Source organism: Rana temporaria, chromosome 1 (genome assembly GCF_905171775.1).
Source record: "Rana temporaria chromosome 1, aRanTem1.1, whole genome shotgun sequence".
Classification (NCBI taxonomy): domain Eukaryota; kingdom Metazoa; phylum Chordata; class Amphibia; order Anura; family Ranidae; genus Rana; species Rana temporaria.
In genome coordinates, this window is record NC_053489.1 from 673,117,977 (window position 1) to 673,143,401 (window position 25,425).

Here is a 25,425-nt window from a genome sequence, read left to right on the forward strand (position 1 = left end):
TTTTGTTTAAAACTCAATGCAACCTACTGATCACACCAACGTGCAGGAGTTGTGGTTCTAATTTAATGGTGGTGGGGGGGGGGGGTTTCCTGAGACATAAAAACTTTTTCAAGGGTTCCTTCATAATAAAAAGTTATCGAAAGACCGTATTACACATTCATCAACTCTCATCAGATAAATATTATATATAGCGGTAAGTTTTTGTATTCACAATCTCTTTCCTTATTCCGTGGCACTTTTCTGCCACCCCGGTGTTTCAGCATCGTCTGAACTTTTGGGACTTTTTCTCCTGAATCTAAATAATGTGTGAAATACTCTTCTCGGAGTGTCAGGCAACAGCTGGAGATAAAACTGGTTGAGGTTTATGAGGGGTTTTATAAAGCGTCATCAGCATGCGAGTAAAACACAAAGTGCCATGCGGTGGCATCAAGCTTTATGGAGAAGCTCTCACCTCCGCAGTAGAATCGTCGTTTTATAGCATTCCTTCTACAGACGTCTCTCACCGTCTCTGGGGTGTTCTCAGGTCTTTTAATCATTCATCAATTCCTTCATCCACAGCAAAACAGGAGAGGGAACAAAAAGAAGAAAGGAGGAAAAGTTTAACTGAGAAACTCATTTTCATCTTAGAGAATTCTCTGCTAAAATTTTTATCAGTTTTGGGTCCTGAACAATGTATTCCACTTGTCTCCTACTGTCTGTGCTTTTCATTCTGGGCTTTGATCACCAGTACAGGATACACATTGGTTTTGCTTTGGAACTCAGCACATAATGTCTGCAATTTCATAGATATAGAAGAGCTAGAAAACCAATAAACGCATAGATGATGATTACAGATGAGACCGGGACTCTCTTTCCTCTCCTTCATCTTCTTTCTTCCTTCCTCCTTTTCTTCCTCCTATCTTTCAACTTCCCTTTTTACTTCCTTCCTCATTCCCTCCCTTCTTTCCTTGCTTTTCTGCATTCTTTCCTCTTTTCTTCTTTTTCCTCCTCTCATTTATTTTTCCTTCTTTATCTACACTCCTTCCTTCCTCCTTTTCTTCCTATCTTCCTCCCTCCCTCCCTTCCTTTTATCTTTCCTCCCTTCCCTTCTTCCTTAAATTCCTTTTCTTTCTTCCATTTCTTCTTTTCTTCCTTCCTTCCCAACCCTCTTTCTTTTTTTCCCATTCCTCTCCTCTCCTTTCCTTTCTTTGCTCCTCCCTCTATTTTATTTTTTGCTTTTTTTTCCCTCTACCTTATCTTCTTTCCTTCGTGTTCCTTCCTTCCTTCTACTCTTTCTCCCTTCCTTCATCTTCCTTCCTTTCTTCCGTCCAGCTCCCTTTCTTTTTGCTTTCTTTACACCCCTTGCTTCCTCCCTTTTTCATCTTCTTTCATCTTTTTTTCTTTCTCCCCCTCTCATTTTTTTCCTTTCCTTTTCTTTCCTCTTCTTCATCCTCAATCCTTCGTTCATTCATCTTTTCCTTCCTATGTTCCTCTCTCCCTTCTACCCTTCCTGCTTTCCTCCCTTCTCTTCTTCCTTCAATCCCTTCCTTTCTTTCTGCCTCCTTTCCTTTCTTCTTTCCGCCCTTCTCTTCTTCCTTAAATTCCTTCCTTTCTTTCTGCCTTCTCTCCTTTCTTCTTTCCTCCCTTTTCTTCTTCCTTCAATCTATTACTTTCTTTCTGCTGTGTCTCATTTTTCTTTCCTCCCTTTTCTTCTTCCTTTAATCTCTTCCTTTCTTTCTGCCTCCTTTCCTTTCTTCTTTCCTCCCTTCCCTTCTTCCTTAAATGTCTTCCTTTCTTTCTGCCTTCTCTCCTTTCTTCTTTCCTTCCTTTTCTTCTTCCTTCAATCTATTCCTTTCTTTCTTCTGTCTCTCCTTTCTTCTTTCCTCCCTTTTCTTCTTTCTTCAATTTCTTCCTTTCATTCTGCCTCCTTTCCTTTCTTCTTTCCTCCCTTCTCTTCTTCCTTAAATTTCTTCCTTTCTTTCTGCCTCCTTTCCTTTCTTCTTTCCTCCCTTATCTTCTTCCTTAAATGTCTTCCTTTCTTTCTGCCTCATTTCCTTTCTTCTTTCCTCCCTTCCCTTCTTCCTTAAACCCCTTCCTTTCTTTCTGCCTTCTCTCCTTTCTTCTTTCCTCCCTATTCTTCTTCCTTCTATCTATTCCTTTCTTTCTTCTGTCTCTACTTTCTTCTTTCCTCCCTTCTCTTCTTCCTTTAATCTCTTCCTTTCTTTCTGCCTCATTTCCTTTCTTCTTTCCTCCCTTCTCTTCTTCCTTAAATTCCTTCATTTCTTTCTGCCTTCTCTCCTTTCTTCTTTCCTTCCTTTTCTTCTTCCTTCAATCTATTCCTTTCTTTCTTCTGTCTCTCCTTTCTTCTTTCCTCACTTCTCTTCTTTCTTCAATTTCTTCCTTTCTTTCTGCCTTCTTTCCTTTCTTCTTTCCTCCCTTCTCTTCTTCCTTAAACCCCTTCCTTTCTTTCTGCCTTCTCTCCTTTCTTCTTTTCTTCCTTCCTTACCAACCCTCTTTCTTTTCCCTTCTTTTTCTTCCTTCTCCTCAGCTTTCTTTTGTTTCTCCCTCTCTTGTACTTTTCCCTTTGCCATTTTCCTTCCCCCTTTCCTTCTTTCACCTCCTTCCTTCCTCTTTCTTTTTCCTTTCTTTTCTTCCTCTCCTCTTTATTTTTCCTTATTTTTTTCCCTCTCCTCTCCTTCAGTTTATTCTCCTTTCCTTTTATTTTGCTTCCACCCTCTCTCATTTTTTTCTCCCTCTCTCCTTTCCTCTTTCTTATATCCCTACCCTCCCTTTCTTCATATTACCCCCCCCCCTTTCCTCCTTTTCCATCTTCTTTCCTCTTTTTCTTTCTCCTCCTCTCATTTTTTCCTTTTCATTTCTTTCCTCTTCTTCTCACTCATTCCTTTATTTCTCTTTTCCTTCTTTCCTTCCTCTCTAACTCCATTCTACCCCACCTTCTATCCTATCTTCTTTCTTTCTTCCATTCCCTTCTCTTCTTCCTTAAATTCCTCTTTTTTTTGCTTCTTTCTTTCTTGCTTCCATCTTTTCTTCCCTCCTTCCCAACCCTCTTTCTTTTTCCTTCTTTTTCTTTCTTTCCTCTCCTCAGATTTATTTTCTTCTTTTTCTTTTCCCTCTCTTTTTTTTTTCCTTTTCGCCATCCTCCCTCCCTCCCTTCCTTCCTCCCTTCCTTCCTTCCTTCCTTCCTTCCTTCCTTCCTTCCTTCCTCTCCTTCCTTCCTCTCCTTCCTTCCTTCCTTTCCCCCCACCACTTCTCCTTTCCTTTTCCTTTTCCCTATATTCAGTCTTTCCTTGCTCCGTTCCCTCCTTCCTCCTTCTCTACTACCTCCTTTCCTTACTTCCACCCTTCCTTCATCTCCTTCCTTCTTTCTTTCCTCTCCTTCCTTCCCTCCCACCACCTCTCCTTTCCTCTTCCCTATATTCATTATTTCCTTGCTCCTTTCTCCTTCTTCCCTCTCTCCTTCCTCCCTTCCTTCCTTCCTTCCTTTCCCCCCACCACTTCTCCTTTCCTTTTCCTTTCCTCTTCCCTATATTCAGTCTTTCCTAGCTCCGTTCATTCCTTCCTCCTTCTCTCCTACCTCCTTTCCTTCCTTCCACCCTTCCTTCATCTCCTTCCTTCCTTCTTTCTTTCCTCTCCTTTCTTCCTTCCATCCTTCCTTCCTTCCTTCCCTACCACCACCTCTCCTTTCCTTTTCCTTTCCTCTTCCCTATATTCATTATTTCCTTGCTCCTTTCTCCTTCTTCCCTCTCTCCTTCCTCCTTTCCTTCCTTCAACCCTTCCTTCATCTCCTTCCTTCCTTCTTTCCTTCCTCTGCTTCCTTCCTTCAATCCTTCCTTCCCTCCCACCACCTCTCCTTTCCTTTTCCTTTCCTCTTATATTAATTCTTTCCTTGCTCCTTTCTTCTTCCTCCCTCTCTCCTTCCTCCCTTCCTTCTTCCCTTCCTCCATTCCCCCTCCAACCCCCCCCTCCTTTTTTCTTCCTTTTTTTATCTTTTCATTTAATTAATTTCTTGTTTCATCCTTTTTCTCCCATCATTTCTCATAGAGATAGTAAAGAAGATCTCTATCCATAAACGGTGAGTGCGGGCGCCATCGTCTCGTTGCCTGAGTGGTGCTATTTGGTGTTTATCAGAGATTTATGGAGCTTATGAAGCCAGCCGGTGCTCAGGCCTTGTCCCAGACAGGTGGCAGAAAAGTTTATGGATGTACATTGGGGACCCCTCTCGTGGAACACCAATCTCCTCGCCTATTTCCACCCGATCGGAGGCGAGAAGTGACTCCGCCGGGTGATTTATGCCAGATTATCCGCCACAGAACTGGAAAAGGCTTAAAGTCATGGGACAAATTCATTTTCATAAATTGAGAACAACAGACGCGGAGCTGGAAGGTACATCTGGCTCTCCATGACTCTACATTATTTTCTGAGAGGATCTAGATATGAAATTCTCTATAAATTAAAGTCTGCAACACGGGCGGGAAATCGATGGTGAAAAGATTGGGCACATATTTAGATTGCGTGTTTTAACCCGTATGCTGCCGGGGGGTTGTGAAGTCCAGAGATAGTCTGGAATTCTTCAGTCATGTTCAAGAGAAACTATTATGGTGTGTTATTTATATCTGTTTTGGTTGCATAGTCAGACTTCCCGTCAGTCTTGCCAGGTTTGTCATTACCAAGGGGCAAAAGGGGCATCTGGCCCTGGCCCAGTCATTGCTGTGGGGCCCAAGGCAGCTTCCCCTTTGAGCCTGCACTGCCCGCAAATACATGGCCAAAAGGGGGAGCTGCCCCAAGCCCAGTCATTGCTGTGGGACCCAAGGCAGCTGCCCCCTTGAGCCCGCACTGCCTGCAAATAGTTGATAAGTGGTGTAACGGAATGACCCGTGACAACCAGAGACTTTTGAAGGATGGGGGGTACTCCTGTGCCAGCGTCACTAATAACTCTTGGGTCTAGGTTCACCCTGTGCCCCTTTTAGGCATAGGGTGACTGAGAAATATTAATTATAAATTACATGAGATGTGACTGATAACTGATAATTCATATTGCAGGATATCTTGAGATATTCAAGTGGTTATTCTGACCCACACCAGGTCAGTGGAGTATCTCCTTCAATGTGAGGACACATGCTTTTGAGGTGTTAATTGGGTCTGCTCCAAGACCTTTCATTATGTATGCTAATAACACTGTTTGTGTGAAGATGCTATTGATGATAGATATGTGTTGTGAGTTAGCAGTCTAAGGGTCAGATGTCTCATTTCAGGGGTAGGGAATTAGCATGTCAATTATGTTTAGTAAAGAAATGTGACTTCTCAGCTGTAGTAATTAGGTCATGTTAAATCGGTGCCAAAACGTCTGACATAGAAATGTGTATTATGCAGGTGAATCACTTAGTATCGGAAGTCCGGACGTCTAGGGAATAATTAACTTCTCTGAATGTCATTCTATAAAATAATGTCATTGAAGCCCCCCATTGTGTGATGTGTCGGTGGAGAGTTCATTTGTTCCTTTGATTACTGTAAACATGCCTGTACTGTATATAAGAGAGCTAAGATACCATTAAAGTGTTCATACATTTTGACTCAGAGAACGGAGCTTGTCTCGTTTATTCTGGGGAAATCCATATGGATCATGTCTGTTAGATTGTGGAGTGTCAGATAAGCTGTCGTGGTTGATGGAATGGGAATATCGTAAACGGTGGTGACCGTTACAAGTGGATTAGGAAGGGCCCAAGAAAATGTTTGCTCAAACTGTGCAAGACGACCCTCAGTCTTGCACAGTTGTACCAGGTCCTCTCCTGGTCTGAAATGGCTTCCTCTGATTTCACTGCACACTGTGAGCTTCTCACAATGTGCATCAGAAGCTGCAGCAAATCAGATGGAGCCTGCCTCGTTTCCTGGCTGGAGAACCTCCAGCATCATCTAGCCTTTTCCTCTCCAACCCGACTGCCCCTGGCCCGCCTCTTTCATTCATTAGATTTCAATTATTTCCATTGTGGAGGCTCAGCATCATATGTGGGTGTTACCAAGGGAAATTTGCATGCAAATGTAGTCTGCCTAGGACCACCCACTCCTCCAGATTTACATCCACCCATTTTTGTATTTGCATAACTCCTGCTAAGGCCACTGTTCCTGATGCAATCAGGGGGCTGGCTCTTGGGAGGGGTTATGCAAATATTAAAATGGTGAAGGTCAATCTGGAGGTGTGGGCATTCCTAGGACACCTTGCTTCATTACTCCTCCCAAGAGCCCGCCCACTGCTTGCATCAGGACTGAGGGCTCCTGGGAGGAGTTATGCAAATACTGTATTAACCACTTGCTGACCGCCTAACTGGGGATTCACGTCATGAATTTGATGTTAAATACAGAGGTTATGGATGTTGCTAGATGCCATAACCAGAGTATTTTCTTTTCCCTCATGGGCGGCTTTCAGATAAAAGTGATCCCAGTGGCAGATTCGCTGTGGGATCACTTTTAGATGCAGTGGGAGAGGTGCCCCCCTCCCCGCCACTTCCCGGGCTTACGTTACCGATCGCTGAGCCCGGGAACCATTCGGTGTTGGCCGTGTCTCCATTAGGGATGAGCTTTATGTTCGAGTCAAACATGAGTTTGACTCGAACATTGGCTGTTCGGCTAACAGTGAACAATTTGGGGTGTTCACGGCAAATTCGAAAAGCAGCGGAACATCCTTTAAAAGTCTATAGGAGAAATCAAAAGTGCTAATTTTAAAGGGTAATATGCAAGTTATTGTCCTAAAAAGTGTTTGGGGACCTGGGTCCTGCCCCAGGGGACATGTATCAATGCAAAAAAAAAGTTTTAAAAACAGATTTTTTTTCAGGAGCAGTGATTTTAATAATGCTTAACCACTTAAGACCCGGACCAAAATGCAGATAAAAGACCCGGCCAGTTTTTGCGATTCGGCACTGCGTCGCTTTAACTGACAATTGCGCGGTCGTGCGACGTGGCTCCCAAACAAAATTGGCATCCTTTTTTCCCCACAAATAGAGCTTTCTTTTGGTGGTATTTGATCACCTCTGCGGTTTTAATTTTTTGCGCTATAAACAAAAATAGAGCGACAATTTTGAAAAAAAAACAATATTTTTTACCTTTTGCTATAATAAATATCCCTCAAAAATATATAAAAAAATGCTTTTTTTCCTCAGTTTAGGCCGATACGTATTCTTTTACATATTTTTGGTAAAAAAAATCACAATAAGCGTTTATCGGTTGGTTTGCGCAAAATTTATAGCGTTTACAAAATAGGGAAAGTTTTATTGCATTTTTATTAATAATTTTTTTTTTACTACTAATGGCGGCGATCAGCGATTTTTTTAGTGACTGCGGCATTATGGCGGACACATCGGACAATTTTGACACATTTTTGGGACAATTGTCATTTTCACAGCAAAAAATGCTATAAAAATGCACTGATTACTGTGAAAATGGCAATTGCAGTTTGGGAGTTAACCACAAGGGGACGCTGTAGGGGTTAAGTGTGACCTCATATGTGTTTCTAACTGTAGGGGGTGGGGCTGGATGTGTGACATCATTGATCGTGTTTCCCTATATCAGGGAACACACGATCAATGACGGCGCCACAGTGAAGAACGGGGAAGCTGTATTTACACACAGCTCTCCTCGATCTTCAGCTCCGGGGACCGATCGCGGGACTCCAGCGGCGATCGGGTCCGCAGGTCCTGCGGCCTCTGTCACGAAGCTTCGGACCGGGTCGTGGGCGCGCGCCCACGACCCACGGCTGGGCACTTAAAGAGGACGTACAGGTACGTGCTTGTGCCCAGCCGTGCCATTCTGCCTACGTATATGTGCAGGAGGCGGTCCTTAAGTGGTTAAAGTGAAATAATAAAAGTTAAATATTCCTTTAAATTTCGTACCTGGAGGGTGTCTATAGTATGCCTGTAAAGTAGCGCATGTTTCCCGTGTTTAGAACTGTCCTGCCACAAAATGTAATTTCTAAAGGAAAAAAATTCATTTAAAACTACTCGCGGCCTTTTAATGAATTGTCGGTCCCGGCAATACAGATCAAAGTCATTGAAAAAAACAAACCCAAAAAAAAAAGTTTCCCCCCCAAATTCCATTTCAGGCCCTTCAGGTCTGGTATGGATATTAAGGGGAACTCCGCACCATTTTTTTTTTCAAAAAATGGCTTGGGGTTCCCCCCAAAATCAATACCAGACCGTTATCAGAGCATGCAACCTGGCAGGCCGTGGGAAAAATGGGGGGGTGCCCCCCTGAACCGTACCAGGCCACATGCCCTCAACATGGGGAGGATGTCCCTTCCCCTTGAAGCAGGGGTTACCCAATGACGTGGACAGGTGACCCCGCCCCCTCTTACGCGTCATGGGGGTTTCGTTCCTCTCTGGAGAATGAGTGGAGACTGCAGCGTCGCTGGAGAATGGATCATTGTTGGACATCAAGAGACGGGATTACATCGCTGGAAATTATTTTTAATAAAGGACTTGTCCCAAGCTGTGTCTGTGTGTTTTTTAAATTTTGTTTTACTTTCTTTGTGAAATGTTAGGGGTACAATGTACCCCCGTTACCAATTCACATGGGGGGGGGGGTGTGATCTGGAGTTCCCCCACAACAATCGGGCAATAGTTGTGGGGATGAGGCCCTTGTCCCCATCAACATTAGCATGTGGCCTGGTACGGTTCAGCTCTCTCGCCCCCCCCCCCCCTTTTCCTGTGGCCTGTCAGGTTGCGTGCTCAGATAAGGGTTTGGTATGGATTTTTGGGGGGAACCCCACGCCATTTTTTTTTATTTTGGTGCAGGGTTCTCGTTAAAATCCATACCAGACCTGAAGGGCCTGATATGGAATTTGGGGGGCACCCCCATGTTTTTTTTCTAAATTTTTTTTGGTTCGGGATTCTCTTTTCTGCAACCTCTGGTTGAAAATCGCTTGATTCCTGACTGTGCTGATGGGGAATTCCTCCCGTAGTGCTATTGTGTTCTGCCAGCGGGGAGCCTTTCCTGCCAGTAGAGCATAATGATTATTGACAGGTCAGCTGATAAGGCAGTATAGTTTCCCTCACATCATAAACGCTCACTGATTGGTTGCTAGAGGCCAACGCACATTATTACTGCTCACTGATTGGTTGCTAGAGGCTAATGCACCTTTTTACTGCTCACTGATTGGATGCTAGAGGTTAGTGCACATCATTAACAATTGGGAGGGAGTAATGTGTGACAAACGGCAGTGGTTGGGAGGATGAATGAGATCAGTGGCAGTCCTGGGGGGGAGATGAATGCCAGTGTGCTTGGGGAATGGGATCAGTGGCAGTTCTGGGGGGAGGGAGGTGATGGGATCAGTGGCAGTCCTGGGGAATGGGATCAGTGGCAGTTCTGGGAGGGGTGGGATCAGTGGCAGTGCTGGGGGGGTGGCAGTGCTCCTGGAGAATGGGAACAGTGGCAGTTCTGGGGGGGTGATGGGATTAGTGGAAGTTCTGAGGGGGGGTGATGGTATCAGTGGAAGTGTTGGGGGGTGAGTGGGAGTGCTCCTGGGGAATGGTATCAGTGGCAGTTCTGGGGGGTGATGGGATCAGTGGCAGTGCTGGGGGGGAGTGAGTGGCAGTGCTCCTGGGGAATGGGATGAGTGGCAGTTCTGGGGGGAAGGGATCCGTAGCAGTGCTGGGGGGTAAGTGGCAGTGCTCCTGGGGAATGGGATCAGTGGCAGTGCTGGGGGGAGAGTGGCAGTGCTCCTGGGGAATGGGATCAGTGGCAGTTCTGGGGGGAAGGGATCCGTAGCAGTGCTGGGGGGTAAGTGGCAGTGCTCCTCGGGAATGGGATCAGTGGCAGTGCTGGGGGGGGGTGGCAGTGCTCCTGGGGAATGGGATCAGGGGCAGTTCTGGGGGGGTGTGATGGGATCAGTGGCAGTTCTGAGGGGGGAGTGATGGTATCAGGGGCATGACGCGGCGACGGCGCGACACGTCATCGCAAGAGGATTTCGGCGCGGATTTCAATGCGATGGTGAGTACACTCCATCGCATTAAAATCTGCTGAAATCCTCCAGAGGATTTATCCGCGGAAACGGTCCGCTGGACCGTATCCGCGGATAAATCCTCCCGTGTGTATGGGGCCTTAGTGTGCAAAAAAAAGTATATAATAAAAATGGAAAGGTTTTATAAAAAAAAGCTTGTTAATGAGGGGGATAAGGATTAAACAACGAAGGCAAATATTTTTTATAGTTTCGGATGATATTGAGTTACACGCTCTTCTGTGGATCCCACGGTATACAAGTCTAGGTTTGCAAAAAAAAAAAAACACGTAAAAGAAGAAGAAAAGAAAAATCCAGGTTGGTAAATAAATGAGATAAAATAAAAAAAACTCTTCAGACGCCAACATCGGGTTACGCTAGAAAGACCCGAAACCCACGGGGAGGGTCCCCAGGAGATGTTCCTTGGCTCCGGATGAAGGTTCGGATTCTTTCTCTAGGAATATCATTTTTGTTTATTCTTTTGGCAACCTCTTAATACATTTCACAATGTGATAGTTTTCCGAACCTCTACAGAGCGCTTCTCCTGGAAACAAAAATATGGCCGTCTCCGGAGGTGCCGCTCGTTGTTCCCTTCTGAGCTGAGACATTAACTTAGAAGAAAAGTCGGCTTTCGTTCCTAAAAATAATACGAGAAATATGTGAAATATTGTGAGAAAATAATAGTTTTGGTGCTCGAGGAATTTTTGGACCATGATGCTGCAGACATACTACAGGAAATGGTCAGAGACTGCAGACATAGTACAGGAGATGGTCAGAGACTGCAGACATATTACAGGAGATGGTCAGAGACTGCAGACATAGTACAGGAGATGGTCAGAGACTGCAGACATATTACAGGAGATGGTCAGAGACTGCAGCCATACTACAGGATATGGTCAGAGACTGCAGACATACTACAGGAGATGGTCAGAGACTGCAGCCATACTACAGGATATGGTCAGAGACTGCAGACATACTACAGGAGATGGTCAGAGACTGCAGCCATACTACAGGAGATGGTCAGAGACTGCAGACATACTACAGGAGATGGTCAGAGACTGCAGACATACTACAGGAGATGGTCAGAGACTGCAGCCATACTACAGGAGATGGTCAGAGACTGCAGCCATACTACAGGAGATGGTCAGAGACTGCAGCCATACTACAGGAGATGGTCAGAGACTGCAGACATACTACAGGAGATGGTCAGAGACTGCAGACATATTACAGAGGATGGTCAGAGACTACAGACATGATACAGGAGATGGTCAGAGACTGCAGACATACTACAGGAGATGGTCAGAGACTGCAGACATACTACAGGAGATGGTCAGAGACTGCAGACATGATACAGGAGACGATCAGAGACTGCATACATACTACAAGAGATGGTGAGAGACTGCAGACATATTACAGGAGATGGTCAGAGACTGCAGCCATACTACAGGAGATGGTCAGAGACTGCAGCCATACTACAGGAGATGGTCAGAGACTGCAGACATACTACAGGAGATGGTCAGAGACTGCAGCCATACTACAGGAGATGGTCAGAGACTGCAGCCATACTACAGGAGATGGTCAGAGACTGCAGCCATACTACAGGAGATGGTCAGAGACTGCAGCCATACTACAGGAGATGGTCAGAGACTGCAGACATACTACAGGAGATGGTCAGAGACTGCAGACATATTACAGAGGATGGTCAGAGACTACAGACATGATACAGGAGATGGTCAGAGACTGCAGACATACTACAGGAGATGATCAGAGACTGCAGACATACTACAGGAGATGGTCAGAGACTGCAGACATATTACAGAGGATGGTCAGAGACTACAGACATGATACAGGAGATGGTCAGAGACTGCAGACATACTACAGGAGATGGTCAGAGACTGCAGACATATTACAGGAGATGGTCAGAGACTGCAGCCATACTACAGGAGATGGTCAGAGACTGCAGACATACTACAGGAGATGGTCAGAGACTGCAGCCATTCTACAGGAGATGGTCAGAGACTGCAGCCATACTACAGGAGATGTCAGAGACTGCAGCCATACTACAGGAGATGTCAGAGACTGCAGACATAATACAGGAGATGGTCAGAGACTGCAGCCATACTACAGGAGATGGTCAGAGACTGCAGACATACTACAGGAGATGGTCAGAGACTGCAGACATACTACAGGAGATGTCAGAGACTTCAGACATACTACAGGAGATGGTCAGAGACTGCAGCCATACTACAGGAGATGGTCAGAGACTGAAGACATACTACAGGAGATGATCAGAGACTGCAGACATACTACAGGAGATGTCAGAGACTGCAGACATACTACAGGAGATGTCAGAGACTGCAGACATACTACAGGAGATGGTCAGAGACTGCAGACATATTACAGGAGATGGTCAGAGACTGCAGACATGATACAGGAGATGGTCAGAGACTGCATACATACTACAAGAGATGGTGAGAAACTGCAGACATAGTACAGGAGATGGTCAGAGACTGCAGACATACTGCAAGAGATGGTCAGAGACTGCAGACATAGTACAGGAGATGTCAGAAACTGCAGCCATATTACAGGAGATGGTCAGAGACTGCAGACATACTACAGGAGATGGTCAGAGACTGCAGACATACTAAAGGAGATGATCAGAGACTGCAGCCATACTACAGGAGATGGTCAGAGACTGCATACATACTACAGGAGATGGTCAGAGACTGCAGCCATACTACAGGAGATGGTCAGAGACTGCAGACATACTACAGGAGATGGTCAGAGACTGCAGACATACTACAGGAGATGGTCAGAGACTGCAGACATATTACAGAGGATGGTCAGAGACTACAGACATGATACAGGAGATGGTCAGAGACTGCAGACATACTACAGGAGATGGTCAGAGACTGCAGACATACTACAGGAGATGGTCAGAGACTGCAGACATATTACAGGAGATGGTCAGAGACTGCAGACATGATACAGGAGATGGTCAGAGACTGCAGACATACTACAGGAGACGGTCAGAGACTGCAGACATACTACAGGAGATGGTCAGAGACTGCAGACATACTACAGGAGACGGTCAGAGACTGCAGACATACTACAGGAGATGGTCAGAGACTGCAGACATACTACAGGAGATGGTCAGAGACTGCAGACATGATGCAGGAGATGGTCAGAGACTGCATACATACTACAAGAGATGGTCAGAGACTACAGACATATGGATTGGGTTGGTCGATGAATGGATGGCCCCTTGGCACATGTTTACAACTGTGCAACCAGGTGTGCCTATAGGCTCCACTGATAGGAATCTGGCCCTAAAAATGTCAGATTCACCTACTTGGCACTCAATAATATATTTTACAGGTAAAGATCAGCAACTTAGGCCTCTTAGTTCTATGCAAACGTCTCAACATTCATACAGCCGTTATGCATTATCCCTGAATTGTGTCTAATACGTGTATTTTTCCTATGATGATCAGCTCCATCTAGTGGCCATAATGTGGTTTTCCTACAGTTATATAAATCAGAAAAATACTGCATGATGGCCACTAGATGGAGCTGACCACCATAGGAAATAAACCTATTAGGCACATTTTGGGGATGGTAAATGTTATTTTTCTATATAAAGAGACTCCATAGTGTGTTAAAATACCAAACAATATATTTAACCACTTGCCGCCCGCCAATGACATATTGACGGCGGCAAAGTGGTTGTAGAATCCTGACTGGACGTCATATGACGTCCTCAGGATTCTGAGCCGCTGCGCGCCCCCGGGGGCGCGCATCACGGCAATCGTTGTTGCAGGGTGTCAGTCTGACACCCCGCAACACCGATCTAGGTAGAGAGTCTCTCACGGAGACTCTTTACCATGTGATCAGCCGTGTCCAATCACGGCTGATCACGATGTAAATAGGAAAAGCCGGTAATCGACTTTTCCTCACTCGCGTCTGTCAGACGCGAGTAGAGGAGAGCCGATCGGCTGCTGCTGTGACAGGGGGGGTTTGTGCTGATCGATCATCAGCACAGCCCCCCCCGAGGATGCCCACTGGACCACCAGGGATGCCCACTGGACCACCAGGGATGGGCATATAGACCACCAGTGGAAAAACATAAAAAAAAGATGCCACCCTAGACCACCAGGGATGAGGAGGACACACAAAATGGATGCCAATCAGTGCCGCAATGGATGGCAATCAGTGCCCACAATGGGCATCACTGATTGGCAGGCATTGTTTGGCACTGATTGGCATCCATTAGTACAACACATACAATGGTGCCCATCTATGCCCATCCGTGCCACCTATCAGTGCCCATCCATGCCGCCTATCAGTGCCCGTCCGTGCCGCTTATCCGTGCCCATCCGTGCCGCCTATCCGTGCCCGTCCGTGCCGCCTATCTGTGCCCATCTGTGCCACCTATCCGTGCCCATCCATGTCGCCTATCCAAGCCCATCCATGCCACCTATCCGTACCGCCTATCAGTGCCCATCCGTGCTGCCCATCAGTGCAGCATATTAGTGCCCATCAATGCCACCACATCAGTGCCACCTCATCGGTGCCCATCAGTGCCGCCTTATCAGTGCCCGTCAGTGCAGTACCATCAGTGCCCATCAATGAAGGAGAAAACATATTTTTTTTGCAGAAAATAAATATCCCAGAGGTGATCAAATACCACCAAAAGAAAGCTCTATTTGTGGGTACAAAATGATAAAAATTTTGTTTGGGTACAGTGTAGCACGACCGCGCAATTGTCATTCAAAGTGCGACAGCGCTGAAAGCTAAAAATTGGTCTGGGCGGGAAGGTGTATAAATGCCCCCCGGTATGGAAGTGGTTAACTAACCTGGAAAAATAAATATGTACAGTTAAAAAAAAAAAAAAAACATGTTTTATTGAGTCTGCTTTCATTGTGTTTATTTCTGTTGTCTTCTAACCTCCCGTGCAGCGCGCTTGGTGTGTGTGTGTGAGAATAAACAGAGGAGTCGCCGTCATCGGAATCGCTGCCAAACACAACGGCCCCTCCGGCCACCGTGCCCGCTCCTACCGATCGGCTGCCAAACAGCAGATGGAGAGTGACAGGTCCAGCTTCATCACCAGGCACAGCGTCATTAATATTCATATAGGAGCCTCACCGCTGCAGGCGGCGCACACAACCAAACACACGGAAAAATGAGAATCCCGGCCAGCCAAGTTACTTATTTTTGTCTGAAAACCATTAGGAGCGATTTTAAATACTGCTGGCAGAATTACCCGACACCTGGTGTTTATTAACCTCCCGCATTGGAGCTGCGAGACTCATTCGTAGTCTGGAGAGAAGGATGGAGGCGACGAGGGGACACAGGAAGGGGCGCAGATGTTCGTACGGATCAGTGGTGTCACCCTTTGACACTTAGGAGTTCCTGTGTGCTTAGGTAGAAGGTGTAAAATACCTGACACTTTCTGGTGTCTCTCTGGAGAAAAATACCTGACACTTTCTGGTGTCTCTCTGGAGAAAAAAAACCTGACACTTTCTGGTGTCTCTCAGGTGTAAAATACCTGACACTTTCTGGTGTCTCTCTGGAGAAAAAAAACCTGACGCTTTCTGGTGTCTCTCTGGAGAAAAATGCCTGACACTTTCTGGTGTCTCTCTGGTGTAAAATACCTGACACTTTCTGGCACCTCTCTAGTATAAAATCACTTTCTGGCGGCTCTCTGGTGTAAAACACCTGACACTTTTGGGTGTCTCTCTGGTGGAAAATACCTGACATTTTCTAGCATCTCTCTGGAGATAAATACCTGACACTTTCTGGTGTCTCTCTGGTGTAAAATACCTGACACTTTCTGGTGTCTCTCTGGTGTAAAATACCTGACACTTTCTGGCACCTCTCTAGTATAAAATCACTTTTGGGCATCTCTCTGGAGTAAAATACCTGACACTTTCTGGCACCTCTCTAGTATAAAATCACTTTCTGGCGGCTCTCTGGTGTAAAACACCTGACACTTTCGGGGTTTCTCTCTGGTGGAAAATACCTGACATTTTCTAGCATCTCTCTGGAGTAAAATACCTGACACTTTCTGGCATCTCTCTGGAGTAAAATACCTGACACTTTCTGGCATCTCTCTGGAGTAAAATACCTGACACTTTCTGGCATCTCTCTGGAGTAAAATACCTGACACTTTCTGGCATCCCTCTGGAGTAAAATACCTGACACTTTCAGGTGTCTCTCTGGAGTAAAATACCTGACACTTTCGGGCATCTCTCTGGAGTAAAATACCTGACACTCTGCCAATCAGTGCTCATCAGTGCTGCCTCTCAGTTCCGCCAGTGGCAGTCTGTCTATATCTTCACCTCCCTGATTGGCCGAAGCGACCAAATTGGCAGGGAGGAGAAGCTGGGGAAGCCACAGAGGCCGTCTAGGACCTGGACAGTGGTGGGCTTGCGAGCGGGGTTGACGGGAGGTTTATTTGCTGCCCCCCCCCCAAAAAGGGAGCACCAGCCACCAGTTCCGACAGTCATTGCCACCTACCAGTGCCACCTATCAGTGCCTGTTAGTGCTGCCTATTAGTGCCCATCAGTGCTGCCTTATCAGTGCAGCCCATCAGTGCCCATCAGTGCTGTCTCATCAGTGCCCCTCAGTGACGAATATCAGTGCCGCCCCATCAGTGGCACATCAGTGCTCTTCAGTGCCGCCTCATCGGTGCCCCTCAGTTTCACATATCAGTGCCGCCTCATCAGTGCCCTTCAGTACCACCTCATCAGTGCCCTTCAGTTCCGCCTCATCAGTGCCCTTCAATGTCGCCTCATCAGTGCCCTTCAGTGCCGCCTCATCAGTGCCCTTCAGTGCTGCCTCATCAGTGCAGCCTCATCAGTGCCCATCAGTGCCACCTCATTAGTGCCCATCAGTGCAGCAAATCAGTGCACATCAGTGAAAAAGAAAAAATACTTATTTACACAATTTTATTACAGAAACTAGGAAAAACTTTTTTTTTCAAAATTTTCATTTGTTTATTTATTTATTTTTTTAGCAAAGAATAAAAAACCCCAGCGGTGATTAAATACCACCATTGCGACCGCGCAATTTTCATTCGAAGCGTGACAGCGCTGAAAGCTGAAACATTGTCCTGGGCGGGAAGGGGGTGAGAGTCCCCGCCGGTATTGAAAGGGTTAAATATTATGGGCCAGATTCTCACACATTAACGTTGCCCCTGGGCAGCGTAATGTATGTGATTTACGCTACACCGCCGCAGGTTTACAGGTTTACATCCTGATTCTCAGAACACTTACCTGTAAACTTGCGGCGGTGTATCGTTAATTCGCTCGGCGCAAGCCCGCCCAATTCAAATGGGGCGGGCACCATTTAAATTAGGCGCGCTCCCGCGCCGAGTGTACTGCGCATGCTCCGTCGGGTAAATTACCCGACGTGCATTGCGCTAAATGACGTCGCCCCGACGTCATTTGCTTAGACGTTTACGTAAATGGCGTCCAGCGCCATTCACGGACGTCTTACGCAAACGACGTATTTTTTTTAAACTTCGACGCGGGAACGACGGCCATAGTTAACATTGGTTGCCCCTGCTAGTAGCAGGGGCAACCTTACGCGTCGTGTACGCTACGGAAACGACGTAAATTCTCAGCGTCGGACGTGCGTAGGTTCGGGAATCTCGCGTACTTACCTCATTTGCAAAGACGACGGGGAAAACGACGATGCGACACCTAGCGGCGGGAAAAAAAATTACTTTTAAGATCTGACAGCGTAACAGCCTTACGCATGTCAGATCTAATGGGTATCTATGCGCAACTGATTCTAAGAATCAGTCGCATAGATACCCGGGGCCAGATGAGGAGTTACGACGGCGCTAATGGTGTTGCGCCGTCGTAACGCCTTTGAGAATCTGGCTCTATGCTCCCACATTTTTTTTCTGATATCTCGGAAAAGATCTTCTATCCCTCGGCCGGCCGCAGAGTGTTCCCGGGATATACACAGGAAGAAGATTTGTTCCTTTGTATCTCTGGAACCTCTCTGCTGGATGATGTCTTCTGTCACTTGTCTTCTCCAGCCCGGGGGCTCGGAACACCGCGCAGTGTGCAGACTCTCTCTGAAGCTCCCCTCCTCCTCCTCCTGTCTGCTCTAAAGTTTATTTCACCCCGCTGTCTGCAGAGCTCACAACATCCATTGTTCCCCCCCGATGATGTGACTTATCAACAAATCCCCCATTGCTTGCATTAGTCTTTGTGAGACGGGAAAAAAAACAAACAATGTCATTATAGGAACAATGCAGAGACAACGCCGAGCGCGCCGAGGCAACAAAGCCTGAGGATGATGGAATTTGGCGCACGTGACTTCTTCAGGGACCCCCGTGAGGCTCAAGCTGGTCAAACATGCTTTACATTTGCATCAATTTTTACAGGACGTGATTGCGGCCGTATTAGCGCCAGTGTGAAAATGGAGTCCTGTCCGTGATACTTTTTTTATTTGCACTAACATACAATTTTTCAGGACAAGCTTTCGGGGTGTTACCCCTTCTTCAAAATTTATAGGCCCGGATTCAGAGAGCAGTTACGACGGCGTATATCCGGATACGCCGTCGTAACTCTGAGTGCGCTCGGTCGTATCTATGCGCCTGTCGGCAAAAACAGACAGCAAAAACAAACAGCAAAAACAGACACCAAAAACAGACACCAAAAACAGACACCAAAAACAGACAGCAAAAACAAACAGCAAAAACAGACAGCAAAAACAGACAGCAAAAACAGACAGCAAAAACAGACAGCAAAAACAGACAGCAAAAACAGACAGCAAAAACAGACAGCAAAAACAAACAGCAATAACAGACAGCAAAAACAGACAGCAAAAACAAACAGCAAAAACAGACAGCAAAAACAGACAGCAAAAACAAACAGCAAAAACAGACAGCAAAAACAAACACCAAAAAACAAACACCAAAAAACAAACACCAAAAACAGACACCAAAAACAGACAGCAAAAACAAACAGCAAAAACAGACAGCAAAAACAGACAGCAAAAACAGACAGCAAAAACAAACAGCAAAAACAGACACCAAAAACAGACAGCAAAAACAGACAGCAAAAACAGACAGCAAAAACAAACAGCAAAAACAGACAGCAAAAACAGACAGCAAAAACAGACAGCAAAAACAAACAGCAAAAACAGACAGCAAAAACAAACAGCAAAAACAAACACCAAAAAACAAACACCAAAAAACAAACACCAAAAACAGACACCAAAAACAGACAGCAAAAACAAACAGCAAAAACAGACAGCAAAAACAGACAGCAAAAACAGACAGCAAAAACAAACACCAAAAACAGACACCAAAAACAGACAGCAAAAACAGACAGCAAAAACAAACAGCAAAAACAAACAGCAAAAACAGACAGCAAAAACAGACAGCAAAAACAGACAGCAAAAACAAACAGCAAAAACAGACAGCAAAAACAGACAGCAAAAATAGACAGCAAAAACAGACAACAAAAACAGACAGCAAAAACAGACACCAAAAACAGACAGCAAAAACAAACAGCAAAAACAAACAGCAAAAACAGACAGCAAAAACAAACAGCAAAAACAGACAGCAAAAACAGACAGCAAAAACAGACACCAAAAACAGACACCAAAAACAAACAGCAAAAACAGACAGCAAAAACAAACAGCAAAAACAGACAGCAAAAACAGACAGCAAAAACAGACAGCAAAAACAGACAGCAAAAACAGACACCAAAAACAGACACCAAAAACAGACAGCAAAAACAGACAGCAAAAACAGATAGCAAAAACAGACAGCAAAAACAAACAGCAAAAACAGACAGCAAAAACAAACAGCAAAAACAGACACCAAAAACAGACACCAAAAACAGACAGCAAAAACAGACACCAAAAACAGACACCAAAAACAAACAGCAAAAACAGACAGCAAAAACAGACACCAAAAACAGACACCAAAAACAGACACCAAAAACAGACAGCAAAAACAGACAGCAAAAACAGACAGCAAAAACAAACAGCAAAAACAGACAGCAAAAACAAACAGCAAAAACAGACAGCAAAAACAAACACCAAAAACAAACACCAAAAACAAACACCAAAAACAGACACCAAAAACAGACAGCAAAAACAAACAGCAAAAACAAACAGCAAAAACAGACAGAAAAAACAAACACCAAAAACAAACACCAAAAACAGACACCAAAAAAACCCACCAAAAACAAACACCAAAAACAGACAGCAAAAACAGACAGCAAAAACAGACAGCAAAAACAGACAGCAAAAACAAACAGCAAAAACGGACAGCAAAAACAGACAGCAAAAACAGACACCAAAAACAAACAGCAAAAACGGACACCAAAAACAGACACCAAAAACAGACAGCAAAAACGGACAGCAAAAACAGACAGCAAAAACAGACAGCAAAAACAGACAGCAAAAACAGACAGCAAAAACAGACACCAAAAACAAACAGCAAAAACAGACACCAAAAACAGACAGCAAAAACGGACAGCAAAAACAGACAGCAAAAACAGACAGCAAAAACAGACAGCAAAAACAGACACCAAAAACAAACAGCAAAAACAAACAGCAAAAACAGACAGAAAAAACAAACACCAAAAACAAACACCAAAAACAGACACCAAAAACAGACACCAAAAACAAATACCAAAAACAAACACCAAAAAAAAACAGCAAAAACAGACAGCAAAAACAGACACCAAAAACAGACACCAAAAACAAACACCAAAAACAAACACCAAAAACAAACAGCAAAAACAGACAGCAAAAACAGACAGCAAAAACAGACAGCAAAAAACAAACACCAAAAACAGACAGCAAAAACAGACAGTAAAAACAGACAGCAAAAACAGACACCAAAAACAAACAGCAAAAACAGACAGCAAAAACAAACACCAAAACAAACAGCAATAACACTCTCCAATAACACTCCGACACAAACCAACTTACAGCCACAGACAACAGAACAAAAGCATCTTGCTTCAGGAAGGGAAACAAATGGATGTACTTTTGCAATGGAAGGGCGTATGTCTGGGCCTATTTATGTACTGGGCGTATCTCACTAATTACGCCGGGCCTAGTTCCTATCTCACAGATTGCGCCGGGCCGAGTTCTGAGCATGCGCAGTGAGGCGCTGAGCATAGTCGGCGTCATGCGCGCATGCGCAGTCCGGCCGGCCCTTCATTTGCATGGGGTCACGGCTCATTTCAATGGAACACGCCCACTTCCTTCCCACTTTCAATTACCCCGCCTTACGCCTCGTAATTTACGTTACGCCAGCGCATATTTGGACGCAATTACTCTGTGGATACGGTACTTGCGTCTCAAAATTGAGCCGGCGTAACGTAAATGAGATGCGTTACGCCGGTCTATATATGCGCCGATGTACGTGAAACCGGCCCCTTGTTTTTTTTCAAAAATGTTCGCTCTATTTTTGTTATAGCGCAAAAAATAAAAACCGCAAAGGTCAAAAGAAAGCTCTATTTGCGGGAAAAAAAGGACGTCAATTTTGTTTTGGGGCCACGTCGCACGATCGTGCAATTGTCAGTTAAAGCGACACGGTGCCGAATCGCAAAAAGTGGCCCAGTCATTGGGCAGCCAAATGGTCCGGGGCTGAAGTGGTAAAGGAGCTACAGCAGGTACGCGCACGTGCCCGTGGCGAGGGAGCCTGCAGCCGCAATGTCCGCCGGCCACCCACGATCGCTCCACCAAGAGCCAGAATGGGGATCTGTTGAAGTGAATAGACAGATCCACGTTCTGACAGAGGAGGGGAGAGATATCTGCTGTTCCTACTGATCAGGAACAGTTATCTCTCTCCTCCTCCAGTCAGTCCCCTCACCCCACAGTTAGAAACACCTCCCTAGGGAACACACTTAAAGCGGAGTTCCACCCAAAAGTGGAACTTCTACTTTAAGTGATGGTGAGCCCACTGACATGCCATTATTTTATTTTTTGGGGGGGGTGGTTACCCTCTTTTTAGAGGATTACAGCTCCCACTTCCTCCAGGGGCTCCACGGCACCAGAAGGAAGTTTACCTCTCCCACTCCCACCCTGCAATCCTCTGGGACATGTCACAGGTCACAGAAGATTGCCCGGCCAATCACAGCGTGGCTCACACATGCGCAGTGCGCGCCAGTCTGTGAAGCCACAGCGGGGCACCTACATTAATGATGCCGGCTCCGCAGAGATGAGCGTGGCTTCATACACCCGCATCGCTGGACCGTCAGACAGGTGAGTGTCTGATTATTAAAAGTCAGCAGCTTTGACCCCTTGATCGCCGTCCGTGAACGTTTCCAAGTGCGCATGCTCCAAATTACGCCGCAAACTGTCAATGCTTTCGACGTGAACGTAACTTATGTACAGCCCTATTCGCGAACGACTTACGTAAACGACGTAAAATACGACACTGTTCGTGTGTTTCCGATGTCCATACCTAACATGACTTACCCCTGCTTTATGAGGGGTAACTTTACGCCGGAAAAGGCCTTACGTAAACGACGTAAAAAAATGCACCGGGCGGACATACGTTTCTGAAGCGGCGTATCTACCTAATTTGAATATTCCTTGCGTAAATCTACGGAAGCGCAACCTAGCGGCCAGTGTAAATATGCAGCCTAAGATACGACGGTGTAAGAGACTTACGCCGGTCGGATCTTAGGGAAATCTATGCGTAACTGATTCTAAGAATCGTGATCCGGCGTAGTTTAGGCAGTTGTTCCGACGTGGTTGTGAACAGGCGCAGGCGGATGCGTCCACGTCACGGTGCATGCGCAGTTCATGATACGTATCTGTCTGGAGCTCGGCCCATCATTTGCATGGGGTCACGCCTCATTTGCATGGGTCACGCCCACTTCCACCTACGCCGGCCTGCGCCCTCGAAACCCACGCCACTCTGACGCAGCGTTAGGAGCAATAGCTTGCTGAATGCATTGCTTGCCTCTCTGCGCTGCGTTGGCGTAGCGTACATTGGTTACTCTATGGCGGCGTAATATGCGCCTTGCTCTCTTCGAATCTTTTTACTAGTGTCAGCAATCAACCACTTATAGCGGGCCTGCGATATTCCGGTGGACAATTCGGACACCTAACTGACACTTTTTTGATCAAAATATGCACTGTCACTGCAAGGTACATGTAAAGTTCCACCCCATTTTTTTCCTCATTCGGTACTTGTTTTATATGGGATGGTACCTTCATAGGGTCATAATTGCTTTACATTCATCCCTCATACTCTTTTAACATCTACGGGGCAAAGGTGTTCAGTATGGTTGAGGTCAGAGCACTGTGCAGGCCACTTAAGTTCCTCCACAACAAACTGGTTTGACTGTGTCTTTATAGAGTAAAGGTGTTTAGTAGGGTTGAGGTCAGTGTTCTGTGCCAGTCACTTAATCGCCTTCAAACAAAGTTGGTCCCACCATGTCTTTATAGAGTAAAAGTGGTCAGTAGGGTTTAGGTCAGGTCTTTGTGAAGGCCACTTGAGCTCCTTCAAACCAAACTGCTTCCATCATGTCTTTATGGAGCAAAAGTGTTTAGTATGGTTGAGGTCAGAGCACTATGCAGGTCACTCAAGTTCCTTCACACCAAACTGGTCCAACTGTGTCTTTAAATAGTAAAGATGTTCAGTAGGGTTGAGGTCAGGGTTCTGTGCCGGCCACTTGAGCACCTTTAAAGAAAGCTGGTCCCGCCATGTCTTTATAGAGTAAAAGTGTTCAGTAGGGTTGAGGTCAGAGCACTGTGCAAGTCCCTTGAGTTTCTTCACACCAAACTGATCCTACTATGTCTTTAATAGTAAAGGTGTTCAATAGGGTTGTGGTCAGGGTTCTGTGCCGGCCACTTGAGCGCCTTCAAACAAACCTGGTCCCGCCATGTCTTTATAGAGTAAAAGTGGTCAGTAGGGTTTAGGTCAGGTCTTTGTGCAAGCCACTTGAGCTCCTTTAAACCAAACTGGTTCCATCATGTCTTTATGGAGCAAAAGTGTTCAGTAGGGTTGAGGTCAGAGCACTATGTAGGTCCCTCGAGTTCCTTCACACCAAACTGGTCCAACTGTGTCTTTAAATAGTAAAGGAGTTCAGTAGGGTTAAGGTCAGGGTTCTGTACCGGCCACTTGAGTGCCTTCAAGCAAAGCTGGTCCCACCATGTCTTCATTGAGTAAAAGTGTTTAGTAGGGTTTAGGTCAGGTCTTTGTGCAAGCCACTTGAGCTCCTTTAAACCAAACTGGTTCCATCATGTCTTTATGGAGCAAAAGTGTTCAGTAGGGTTGAGGTCAGAGCACTGTGCAAGTCCCTCGAGTTTCTTCACACCAAACTGATCCAACTGTGTCTTTAAATAGTAAAGGAGTTCAGTAGGGTTGAGGTCAGGGTTCTGTACCGGCCACTTGAGTGCCTTCAAGCAAAGCTGGTCCCACCATGTCTTCATTGAGTAAAAGTGATCAGTAGGTTTTAGGTCAGGTGTTTGTGCCAGTCACTTAAACGTGCCTTCAAACCAAACTGGTCCCACCATGTCTTTATGGAGCAAAAGTGTTCAGTAGGGTTGAGGTCAGAGCACTGTGCAAGTCCCTCGAGTTTCTTCACACCAAACTGATCCAACTGTGTCTTTAAATAGTAAAGGTGTTCAATAGGGTTGTGGTCAGGGTTCTGTGCCGGCCACTTGAGCACCTTCAAACAAACCTGGTACCTCCATGTCTTTATAGAGTAAAAGTGTTTAGTAATGTTTAGGTCGGGTCTTTATGAAGGCCACTTGAGCTCCTTTAAACCAAACTGGTTCCATCATGTCTTTATGGAGCAAAAGTGTTCAGTAGGGTTGAGGTCAGAGCACTATGTAGGTCACTCGAGTTCCTTCACACCAAACTGGTCCAACTGTGTCTTTAAATAGTAAAGGAGTTCAGTAGGGTTGAGGTCAGGGTTCTGTACCGGCCACTTGAGTGCCTTCAAGCAAAGCTGGTCCCACCATGTCTTCATTGAGTAAAAGTGATCAGTAGGTTTTAGGTCAGGTGTTTGTGCCAGTCACTTGAGCGCCTTCAAACCAAACTGGTCCCGTCATGTCTTTATGGAGCAAAAGTGTTCAGTAGGGTTGAGGTCAGAGCACTGTGCAAGTCCCTTGAGTTTCTTCACACCAAACTGATCCAACTGTGTCTTTAAATAGTAAAGGTGTTCAATAGGGTTGTGGTCAGGGTTCTGTGCCGGCCACTTGAGGCCTTCAAACAAACCTGGTCCCGCCATGTCTTTATAGAGTAAAAGTGTTTAGTAGGGTTTAGGTCAGGTCTTTGTGCAGGCCACTTGAGCTCCTTCAAACCAAACTGGTTCCATCATGTCTTTATGGAGCAAAAGTGTTCAGTAGGGTTGAGGTCAGAGCACTGTGTAGGTCACTCGAGTTCCATCACACCAAACTGGTCCAACTGTGTCTTTAAATAGTAAAGGAGTTCAGTAGGG